The sequence below is a fragment of the Orycteropus afer genome, unplaced genomic scaffold (genome assembly GCF_000298275.1).
Source record: "Orycteropus afer afer isolate SDZICR_OR568_19922 unplaced genomic scaffold, OryAfe1.0 scaffold00142, whole genome shotgun sequence".
In the NCBI taxonomy this organism is placed as follows: Eukaryota; Metazoa; Chordata; class Mammalia; order Tubulidentata; family Orycteropodidae; genus Orycteropus; species Orycteropus afer.
The window spans coordinates 7,235,145-7,247,684 of record NW_006921729.1 but is presented as its reverse complement, the minus strand read 5'-3'; positions in this window follow the sequence as shown (position 1 = coordinate 7,247,684).

Genomic DNA, 12,540 nt, shown 5'->3' with positions numbered 1-12,540 from the left:
GAGGAAGTGCAGCTGAGATGCTCCTTGGAAGTGAGGATGGCCAGACTTCATCTCACCTACTTTGGTCATGTTGTCAGAGGGGACCATTCCCTGGAGAAGGATGTCATGCTTGGTAAGGTGGAGGGTCAACGAAAGAGGGGAAGGCCTTTGACAAGATGGATTGACAAGGTGGCTGCGACAATGGGCTCAAGTACAGCAAGGATTGTGAAGCTGGCGTGGGATCGGGCGGTGTTTCGTTCTGCTGTGCATGGGGTCGCTATGAGTCAGAAATGTCTCGATGGCTGTTAACCAAAAGGTCAGCAGTTTGAACCCACCAGCTACTCTGCAGCATAAAGATGAGGCAGTCTGCTTCCGTAAAGATTTACAGGTTTGGAAACCCTGTGGGGGTCGTTGTGAGTCAGAATTGACTTGATAGTAGTGGGTTTGGGTTTTTTTTTTCTTTTTTTTTATCTGGCTTATGGCCTCATCAAAGATTAGCAGACAGTTTTGGAGAAACAATATACACTTTTTTTTTTTTTTTTTTTTTTACTGCCTTTGTTTTCTACTTTCTCATCCTCACTGTATTTCAAATTAGAGAACTACATTCTTGTAGTACATTTTGAAAATACGATTTTACAGAAGACCAATATTTTAACATCTTTATGCTAGATGGCAAGACTAGACGTTTGGTAGGCATATGTCTAAGGTGGTTATTTTCTCCCAATTCTGTAAAGGAAAATATATCATTAAGTGCTTCTATGTAAGTTTTGGGAACTCTGGTAGAGTAGTGCCCAAGGCATTTGACTGCTAACCAGAAGGCTGGCGGTTCAAACCCATTTGCCATTCCTTGGAAGGAAGATTGGGCAATCTACTTCTGTAGAGATACCACCTTGGAAACCCAAGGAGGGGTCACTATGAGTCACAATCAACTCAACAGCAATGAGTTTAGTTTGGTTTTTGTTTATGTAGGTTTTGAGGAAACAAATGTGAACAAAAACTTTAATTATAAATATTTCCATATCACAGGCAAGTAAATGATAGCCTCCTCCCACCTCATAGCAACATTCTATATAATATGTGCAGGACATTTAGAAGATTAAAATCTTTACATTTTCTTTGGTAAGAAGTTTGTAGAGTGAAAGGAAATTGCCAAAATTTGCATTTGTACTACATGCCAATATGCAGAGAGAGGAGCAATGTTTATTTAGACAAGATATCAACAATCTTTTGTTTTGTATTTTCTGTGCTTTCATTAAATTCTTCATAGAAATTAAAAAAGATGATTTGAAGTTTTATTTTCAAATCAAAGTGCCTAAGAACTAGGAGGAACATTATTTTGTTTCACAATAAAACACATCTCTAGTTATACTGTAGAAACAATGATTATTGGTAAGATATGACAAAATTAGCTCTCTACCTTCAGGGGCCAACACGTCTGTTATTAAAATTTTCCCTTTAGTTCACCCATAGGACATTTTACCTGTAACCTGGGAATCAAGAAATGAAACTTTACATAATTTCATAAAGCAATCAAGAGAACAACATGATAATTCATATTTGTGTGGTCTACCCAAGCTAATTCAGCAGCTGCTATTTTCAACTAACCATCATTATCTTGTTTAAAGAGAAGACATTTGATTGATTTAGAAGTATTTGTCTGTCTTATCTTGGACTTGGAAGATTCACTCTCCATCTGTGTTTTCACGTCTTCTTCTCCACCATGCCCAATCCCAAATTCTTTCAACATATTGTGTAGTATGCTATGTTTTGATTTTTTTGTCTCCCTACTCCAGTTATCTGTATCTTTAGATCTGTCATTGAAATAACACAGTTAGCCTTCCTTTTGACTAAAGTCAAAAAGTTGGTACTGTAATCATTCATATTTTTATCATCTGAAGTTTTAGGAAGTGTGGTCACTCTATTAGTAATGTTAAAAAATAAATTAACATAACTTCCAGAATGAAAAAGTAAGGATTTCCTTAAATCCGCTTCTCTGAAAACCAACAAAAATGTGGCAAAAATTCCCAAAATCAACTTTTTTAGAATTCTGTAAGTGAACCAAACCTTGCAAAAATATGAAGAGTGGGGTAAAACTGCTTAACTCAGTAAAAATATCAGGGTTTGTGGCATTTTAACTTGAATTACTCTCACTTTTCTCTCCCCAACTCTGTAGTAGTTTTCAAAATTAGCAGTATTACAACCATGGAAGCTGTGTAGACTAGCAGCTATGTAACCACCAGAGAGGGCAGGTTTGATAACAAGCTCCACCCTAAGGCACTGTCACTATTTGACCTACCTCACGGCTGATTAGAGAAGCATCATTTACAGAGTGTTGTCAACCAGGCCCAGCCAAGTTGACACACAAATATAACCACCACATGGAGGATCAGTGAAAAAGGGGAAGTCCCTCATCGAGGTAGATTGACAGAGTGGCTGCCACAATGGTCTCAGGTATAACAAGGATTGTGAGGCTGGTGGTTATTTTTTCGTTGAGTTGTACATAAGGTCTCTATGAGTTGGAGCCAACTCAACTGCACCTAACAACAACAACAAGACCAAGAACAAGACAAGGATATTTACTTTTGACACATATTCAATCTTGTACTGGAAGTTCTTGCCAGGGAAATTAGGCAAAAAAAATGCAATAAAGGTATCCTGATTGGAAAGAAAGAGGTATAATTATTTACATTTGCAGATGACATTATTTTTAATGTAGAAAACCTCAAGGAATTAACAAAAACACTATTGGAACTAATTGTTAGTTCAACAGGACAGTGTTCTACATCCTATTTTGGCAAGTAGCGATTTGGGTCTTAAAAGCTTGTCAACAGTCATCTAAAGTGCAACTATTGGCCTCTCCCCATCTGGAGCAGGGAAGAGTGAAGAAAATCAATCTTGCAAGGAAATAATTCATCCAGCGGACTAGTCGACCACATAAACCCAAGCCTCTATGACCATGAGTCCAGAGAATTAGATGGTACCTAGCTACCACTGTTGACTGCTCTGAAAGGGATCACAATAAGAGATCCAGGATAGAGTGGGAGAAAAAAGTGAAACAAAACTCAAAATCATAAAAAAGACCGGGCTTACTGGTCTGATAGAGACTGGCAGAACACCCGAGACTATGGCCTTTTGATAACCTTCAAGCCTGAGACTGAATTCAACCTCCTTGGTTCAAAATTTAGCCAAAAGATAGGCCTTTAAGGTAAACAATAATACCAGGGAAGTACACACTCATTAGTCAACTATATGACACAGAAAGGGCAGCATTTGGCCATTAACAAAGCTCAGAAGACAGGAAAGAATAGAAAAGAAGGATGAAAGTAAATGGTAAACATGGGGAGGAAGTGGGGAGAGTGCTGTTATATGGTGGGGATTACATTGTCACTAAACAAAATGTACATAAATTGTACAATTGAAAATGAATTTGCTCCATAAAATTTCACCCAGATCACAATTATAATAAGAAGAAGAATGTCATGAAATAATATAAAGTATTTAGGTGTCATTGGTGATCAAGTGGGGAACCTAGACTTCTACCCTCACCTGACAGAAATGAGGAATCATCTCTTTCCCCCCTACTGTAGTGAAGCCAGAGTTAAAAAACTAAATCAGAAGAACTAATAAGATTGAGAATGTCCTGGATCTTATTCTGGACACCAAAAATGTGCAGATTTCAGCTGAAATCATTTGTCACACCAAGGAACAAGAAGGTCTCAAACTGAATGAACCAAAACAAAACAAACAAAAAATGATATCAAGATCAATATAAAAATCAATTATAATTGTATACAGTAGCGATAAACAATCTGAAAATTAAAATTTTAAATATAATTTAATTTACTATAGCATCAAAATAGAATAAAATAGTGGGAATAAATTTAGTTAAAAAAAAAAGTGTAGGAGTTTTATCCTGAGAACTATAAAATATTGTTGAAAGAAATTAAAGAAGATTGAAATAAAAAAAAATGTATCCTATGCTCATTGTTGGAATACTTAATATTGTTAATATAACAATATTCCCTAAATTATTCTACAGATTTAGAGCAATTTCTATTAAAATGTCAATGGACTTTTTTTTGCAGAAATTGACAAGCTGATCCTAAAATTCATATGGAAATACAAGAGATTCTTAATATTCAAAGCAGTCTTGAAAAGGAAGAACAAAGTTGAAAGGTTCACATTTTCTGATTTCAAACTTTACTGGAAAGTTACAGTAATCAAGACAAAGAGAGACTGTTAGTACCCCTTGACCTGGAGAGATACAACCAAACCAAACCAAACCCACTGCCATGAAGTCAATTCCAACTCATAAGTAGACCTTTACAACAGAGTAGAACTGCCCGTAGGGTTTCCAAGGTTGTAAATCTTTAGGGAAGCAGACTGCATCATCTTTGTCCTGCACAGCAGCTGGTGGGTTGGAACTGTAGACCTTTTGGTTAGCAGTTGAATTCTTCATTTTATTATTATTATTTTAAATTGTGCTTTGGGTACAAATTTATAGAGGAAAATTTGTTTTACATTCAATAGTTCATGTACATTTGATTTCATGCCCCGATTAGCATCCCTGACCATAATGCACTCTCTTCCCCTCCCATCCCTGTGCCCACCCCCTCCCTGTGCCCTTGTTAACTCTGCACTCCTGTCTGTCCAGCTTTCCCTCTATGTGAATGCTCCCCCTCTGTTGTCCCATGGCCGATTGCTCTAAGGGTTTATCTCCCTAGAGTAGGTGGATGCATCACCATAGGGTAGGTGTTTTGCATGTAAGTCTTTTCTACTTCTTGGCTGAGAGCCAGTCCTTGGGAGTGGGTCTAGTTCTAGGAACAAAGGGTAACCCAGGGTCATAGTCTTCTGGGTTCCACCAGGCTCCATCCAACCAGTAATTCTGATCATTTCTGTGTTTTTGAATTTTGTTCCATGTTTTTACTCCCACTTTATTCAGGATCTCCAGTTTTGATCCCTTCCCAAGTGGTTGGCATTGGTAGCCAGGCACCATGTAGTTCTTCTGGTCTTGATTGATGTCCATCGTATCTTTGGACTATTGTTCCCAACTGGCTTTAATTTTCTTCACTCTTCTTTGCTTCAGATGAGAGGAGACCAATAGTTGCATCCCAGATGGCCACTTGAAAGCTTTTAAGACCCTAGTCAAGCAGCTGAATGCTTTAACCAAGCTTTTCTTGAAAAGACAAGAAGAGGGAAAAATACCATTGGAGTCTATGAGAGTTAGAGGCATGGTGAAAGGCTAGCTGATAGAGCTGCAGCCCTTGGAGGAACTCGGCAAAGAGAAATGGAGGAAAGAAGAATTACCTGAATCTTCCATCACCCTCTGTCCTTATTCTCAGCCCTTCTCCCTGACCACCTCCCTCCTTACAGATTCCAACTAACACTCAATGGTTGAACACAATTTGAAGGCAGAAAACCCAGCGACACAGGTGTTACAGTCTGTAGAGGTCAGCCACAGAAGGGCATAGAACAGGATAGAAAATGGAGGAGAAACTACTTGGGATCAAAAATGGAGACTAAACATTACTTCAAGTAAGTATCTTTCTGTTCCTACTTACACACCAGGAAGAGATGTAAACTTTATTAATGCTCTTTGGTCTACTGATGTGATATATTCTATTTATAGTTTTTCTGTTTTCAACAATCCTTGCATTCCTAGAACTCTTAACCCTACTTGGCCAAGACGCACGGTCACGACACTTTTGAGTTGTAACTTGTTTATTTAGAATTTTTTATCTGTATTCATAAATGAGATTAGTCTGTAATTTTCTCTGTTCTTTGAATGGCAATTGTCAGTTTAGTATCAGGGTTACATTTGCTTTGCAAAATGAATCAGGAGCTTTTTACATTTTTACATTTTGGTATAATTTGTATAGCACAAGAATTTATTGATTCCTTAAACATTTTTTTAAAAAAATCAATCATGTGCCTCCTGGGAGCTGGCTAGTGGTTTTCATTCAGATAATTCTTGAACAACTTTTCAGAGTCTTGCATGATTATTGCTCTGTACAGCTTTTCTACTTTTTTAAATCAGTTTTGGTCATTTATAATGTCTGAGGAAATGGGCCAGTTCATGGAGATTTATTTTCTCTTGCTAGGTCTCTTGCTAGGTTTCAAAACTTGGAGGTTAAATGCTGTTGATGACGTGTTTTTGCCTCTCCCTGGGCAGATCACAAGGTGATTGTGGTCACAGCATGGAAGGTAATTCTCCTTCAGGGAAAGATCTTTGAAGGCTTGGTTAAAATCTTAGGAGGGGTTACAGAGGCTTCCTGCAGATAGGTTTGTTCAAGCTTCTCTGCAGCTGCTGACAAACACTGCACCCTGTGGAGCTGACCACATGAGAATGTGCTTGAGATGACCTTCCAGAATGAGTCACCATGTGGTTGGGTAACCTCAGCACCTGCCTTCCCTGGAAACTGACCTCTCAGAACTGTGTCAGTGATTTAGACTCCCTGCTTAGCAAAAGCAACAAGGAAGTGTGTGAGTAGGAGGAGAAAGGAAGAAAGGAAGGAGTGCATGCATATGTGAGCCCTGCTTTAATTATGATGGGAGCCTTCCATCATGGCTGCTTTCCTTCCGACCAAGGAGCTGCCACTTTGTGTGTCACTGTGAATAACCTCACAAGGCTTCAGCTATCTGATCTGTGAGATGAGAGGCTCTGAGATCTTTCTAGATTTATTATTCTATTAACAGATTTCCTGAAGGTTACAGTTAAGTTTAGCACAAGCTGATCCATGCCAGACCTTTGTATGTGTGTGTCTCTCTCTCAAAGAAACTTATGATGATGCATAAGTAACAGTGTCTGAGATCTGATTCAGGAGGAACCCAAAGGCCCTTGTGTTTCCCATATATCTCCCCAACAGCCTGCCTTGGATTCAAAGGCCTCACATTCTGGGTTTAAGGCATCAACAGCCAGAGTGAGAACTTTGCCATAGAGAAATAGCTTTTTGAGTCACTGATGCCTTCATGTACCCTAATTATCCAATTGGCACGGTGAGAAGGCAACAGGAAGTTCAGATGAGGTGAGGAGGGAAAGGCCTAGTGAATAGAATGCATTGACGAGGATCTGCCTGGAGTGATAAGCACAGTTGCAGGGGATGGGTGGGGAGGGATGCATTTAGTAGGCAGGGGAAAGCATGGTGGCTTTTGGAACCCTGAAGGTAGAGGTAGAATGCAACACAAATTAGCCTGGGTGAGTTTCAGGGATCCTGAACATTGGGGAAAAAAAAAAAAAATTGACCCTGGCAGTGGAACATGAACAGCATGGACTTTGGAGGACAATGGAGCGGGTTTTTATCCCAGTTTGCCACTCACTAGTAAGTTACTAAACCTCCGTGAGCCGCTTTTCTCATTTGCAAAATGGAAATAATAATACCTGCTTTTATGGCTGGTGGAGTCTCTGGCTAGCTCAAACAGTTCATTAACTACCAGTCAAAACATTGGTGATTCAAACCTGTCTAGTGGTGCCTGTGAAGAAAAGCCTGGTGATCTGTTTGCAAAATGTCATAACCATTAAAAACCCTATGTAGCACAGTTCTACTCTGCACACATGGGGTTGCCATGAGTTAGAATTGACTTGATGGTAACTGATTTTTGTTTTTTTGGTTGGTTTAGGGTTGATAGGAGAATTGAAAGAGATAACGTTGTAAAAAAAATGCTTAAGCACAGTGACTAGTTTGATGGGGATTCAATCACTGTATCTATTATTATTATAATTCTCAGTTTGTCACCATCCCTCTCTAAACCATTCCAAACCCCCTGCCATTAAGTCAATTTTAATTCATAGTGACCCTATAAGACAGAGTAGAACTTCCCCATAGGGTTTCCAAGTCTGTAAATCTTTATGGAAGCAGACTGCCTCATCTTTCTCCTAGGGAGTGGCTGGTGGGTTTAAACCCTTGACTTTTTGTTAGCAGCCAGATGCTTTAACCACCATGACACTAGAGCTCCTGAAGCCCTTTTTAGCCTTTTTAGCCTAAGCACTGTCCTCTGTGGGTTACAAGAAAGAATACAGTATCTTCTTTGCCCTAAAACAGCTTCCAATCCAGTAGGGTAGATTATTTGTACACAACAAAGTAGAACATAAAGCAAAACAAACATGAGAACCAAATAGAGGTGCCCTGCCACACTGTGGGAATACCTTGGAAGGAATAATGGGCTCTCAGGATGGGGAGGCTAAGGAGGCCAGGGAAGAGTCTTAGAAGAGGCAGCATGTGAGTTAGGCCTTAGAATCTCATAAAGTCATCTAATCCAACACCTTCACTTTTTAATTAAGTGAAAGGTTAAACAACTCTCCAGACTTGCTAATCACTCATGCATTGAGCACATACCATGTACCAGTCAGCTATCAAGATTCACTCCTTAAGCCTCAACCCTATGAGATGGGGAGTCTTAACATCCTCATTTTACAGATGGAGAAATGGAGGCACAGAGAAGTCCAAGGTGGACTAACTTGTGGGCAGTAGTGCAAGGATTTGAGCCCACATTGTCCTCTCCAGACCATCACAGCTGCCTCTCTGGTGAGAACTGGAGCTTGAATATCTGACTTGCAACTTGAAATCTTGTGTTTTCATGCTCTCTTACATAGCTCCTTTTCAAAGAAAGAGGAATATTTCATAAGATAAAAAATTCTGGATGAATTTCCCAGGCTGAGAACAGATCAGGAACAAAAGGATGGAGGTCTAAAAGACTGTGTTCTTGGAAGAGCATATGGATTATCCTAGCTGAAGGGCAGAATGAAATTAATTAATGAAAGACAGTAGCTTAGACTCTTAAAACCATTGCAGTCTCAAATCCTCAGATAGGGAAGAATCCAGGAGCAGCAACACTTTTATAAGCTGTAGAAGTTAGAGAAGATAAACAGTGGTCTGTTGGGTATCAGAAGCTCCCCCATCACCCTGGACACCACAAAGATATAAAGAAAATTGCTACTCCTGCTCTTCACATTGGATTCTCTATCTGTGTGAATGATTCCACCATCCATCCATCTTCTTGTCTGGTCAGAAACACGAGTCTTCATAGACTTACCCATCTCTCTCATCCATATGTCAATTCTATTTTTAAATTATTTTTGAAACTGATCTTGTCTTAGTCCAGTTCTCCAAGATGTAAACATCAAGGTGAGATTAAACATGCAAAGATTTTTATTAGTGATTTGTGCCTATGAGGAAGTTTGGAAGAAGGCAGGAACAGCTGGGGGAGTGGTCAGAACATGATGCAGTCTGACCTCAGGTGAGGGAGAGAGGGAGGTAAGGTTGATGGCAATGTCCTAGACCACTGTGAAGTCTAAGCAATATTACACAGAGCTGTTGGGAAGTCCTTGAGCCAAAATTGGTCATCAGAGGAGTTCAGAGTCTCCCAGGAACATTGCTCCATTTGCATCTCTGCCACATTCAGTCATTGGCTGAAAGCATAAGAAGGATGTCTTCAACACAAACATGATGTTGGGTTTCAGAGCATAGCAGTGAGTCTCTTGATCAATTACATTCCCTGTGGTTGGAGATCTCTGAGGCATGGTTGCATGGCCACTACATCTGCTCCTCAGCAACTCTACAACCCCTGAGCTGGTTCATACCCTTACATTCTCTGGACAATTGCAATAGACCTGTAACCATTCTCCCTGCCTCTGATCTTTATACCTCCAAACCTTTTTCCACACCACAATCAGAAAGACCTTTCTAAAACACAAATCTAGCACATCAATCCTCTGCTTAAAGCCTTCAGTTTTTACCAATTCCCTTGAAATCTATAAATGGAGTTTTTGCTTTGAATAAGAGATTAATTGAACGTTTAATCAAACAAGATGCCCTTGAACTAGTAACATGTACATTCTTCCAGCATTCAAACCTCCAGGTGAGGTAAGACTCTGTGGAGACCAAAAATACAATTTAACTCAGACATTTAAGTATTACCTTTACTGAAAGTTATTGAATTTTTGACTGATCTTATTTGGGGGAAAAAATAATCTAAAATGTGGCTTTGCCTAATGTTATCAGTAACTGATTATTAGTATTACATGAAAAACAAATTCAACATGCTTCATTTGGAATTTTGTTGACCTTGGGATTTTCCAATATTTGTGGACACTCTGCCATCTAGGATTCATGGGTCCTATCTTTTGGAAATGGTATTAACTTATCCCATCTCTACCTGTCTACATAAGCTCTCTGCTCCAGGAAACTGATCATTATTTCTCCTCACTTTCTCTTTCAATCTAGCTGTGTTTCTCACTGAAAGTTCATTGCTTCTATCACGCAACCACTCCATGTAGACCGTTCTGCCCCTGGTTTCTATAAACCTCTCCTTCTCCTTACTCCTTTAGTGGTAGAACTATATTCTAATGCTTCTAACTCTGGGGTACTGCATCATTCCTTGTGTTTTCCTGGGATCTGTCCACATTTTGTGAACAACCCCTTTTCTAAACTCTCCTAAAATTACCCAATTTAAGCATGTCATCTTTATTCTAATAGGACCCTGACTAATACACTGTCCGCATTAGGGTTTATAGGTGTAACAAAAACAAAAACAAAAACATACCAGGATGCCCAGGTTAAAATTTAATTTCAGATTAAAAAAAATAGTATAACTATGTTCCAATAGTTACTGTTTATCTGAAATTCAAATTTAACTGAGTGTCCTGTTTTATCTGGCAACCCTACCCTTCACTGTCAAATATGAAAATACCTTGGGAATCTTGGTGAATTTTACCTGATCTCTGAACTAAACAAGGTAAGTTGTTTAATTCAACTAAACAATGACAAACACAGAATATTAATACTCATGATGCAGATATGGTCCTAATTTGCAAGATGTTCTCTGAATTGTATACACCACTCTTCACTTGTCGACCTGGTTAGGATTCAAAAATCAGTGTTATGTGAAAATGGAGGATGACCACATCAGATCACAAAATGGAGGATGACTACATCATTATCTAACTGCTAAATTGCATAATTGCATAACTGCGAAATCACATCATTACATAACTGCCAAACTGAGAATTGTCCAGCCAAGTTGACACATAACCTTCATCATCACAGCTGGTTTTACTGTTGCCTCACACCTTGGTGTTCATTACTGCTAGATAGATGTACATTGTTAATGCACAAAATGCATTAACAGATAGATTTTTTACTATTGTTGTAAGTGGGAAATGTCAGATAACAAGATAGTTGATAAGTGAGGAGTTGGTGTATATCTGTGTATATATGTGTGAGTGTGTGCATGTATGCTGAGAGGAAAAAAGGGAAGTGTATGAAGAAAAGTGAAAGAAAGAGAAAATAATGAAAAATAAGCCAGGAAAATATGGCTGGGACAAGTTCATGAAGAACTTTAAAGCCAGGGAGAATCACCTGGGCCCTCTGCACTGTCTATGAGTTTTCCAGACTCCTGCATACACAAGATTTCTGACCCTTCTCTGAATTATCTAGATTTTCTTACCTGTCTTTCATGGATGATTCTGATCAATTTGGTAGTCCAAGGTTGTTGCGTCTGGGGAGGGGGGAACCTCCTGAAATTTAAATCAAAGAATAAAATTGGATGCAGGGAATCTTCCTAGGCCTACTAACTGTAAACCACATTTGGATATTATTTCATGTTCAATTTGTAGAACATATTCTCAATAATAAGATGAGATGAAAAGCCTCAGTTTAATTCCCCTTTTCTTATTTGCTCTTACAAAGACAAAAAAGAGGAATAAAAAGAAGGCAAATATAAAGAGTTTTCATAGACCAAATTAAATGTGTTGGAAAAAGAAATTAGAAAGCTGTGGCTCTGTAAGCTATATTGAAAAAATCGAAACATTATATAATCACCAAAATAAAGTTATTATTTTCATAGCCTGTAGCTATTATAAATTCAACTGGATGCTTTACAAGCAGTTATTGTTCCGGGAGACACTCCAAGCCTTCCTCCAGGATTTCACAAAGAAAACATTTACCTCAAGTTTAAAAAGTGTTTGATGAAGTATTATTGTCACTGCTTTTTCAGTCTTTAACAAGGAGGGGCACCTGTGTAGTTGTGTGAGAAGAGAGAAAATGGACTACCATGTGGCTAATGCAAATAACCAGCTCTTTGTGCCATTTAAGTTGAATTTGAAAAGAAAATAACTTAATTTTTAAGTTAATTTTTCCATCCCCTATAGCCTCCTAATGGAGACTTTATAAATCATCCTCAGTAGAGTGTTTAAAGATAACCCAATTTCAAGATGGATGACTGGGCAAACACTGTAATCTGCCCTCATGGAAAAAATTCTAGAATGATAGGAACAAAATGTTGCATATGTATATAGACACATTTGAAAGTAATAAGAGGAACTCTGAGTGGACAAAAAAAACATGAGAAACTCATGAATGACAGAAAGTGGAGAAGAGCACATTGAAACAGAGAACAAGCACCTAGGAGTATGCAAGAAAGTGTAGCCGTAGAAAATGCAAATGAAAGTAGCAATGAAGATCAAGTGGTAGAATCCAAGAGCCTAAAAGTCCTAGGCAGCCAATAGCATCATTAGTTGGGGTATTGCAATGGTGTACCCCTGGCATTCCTCATCAGCAGCCAGGT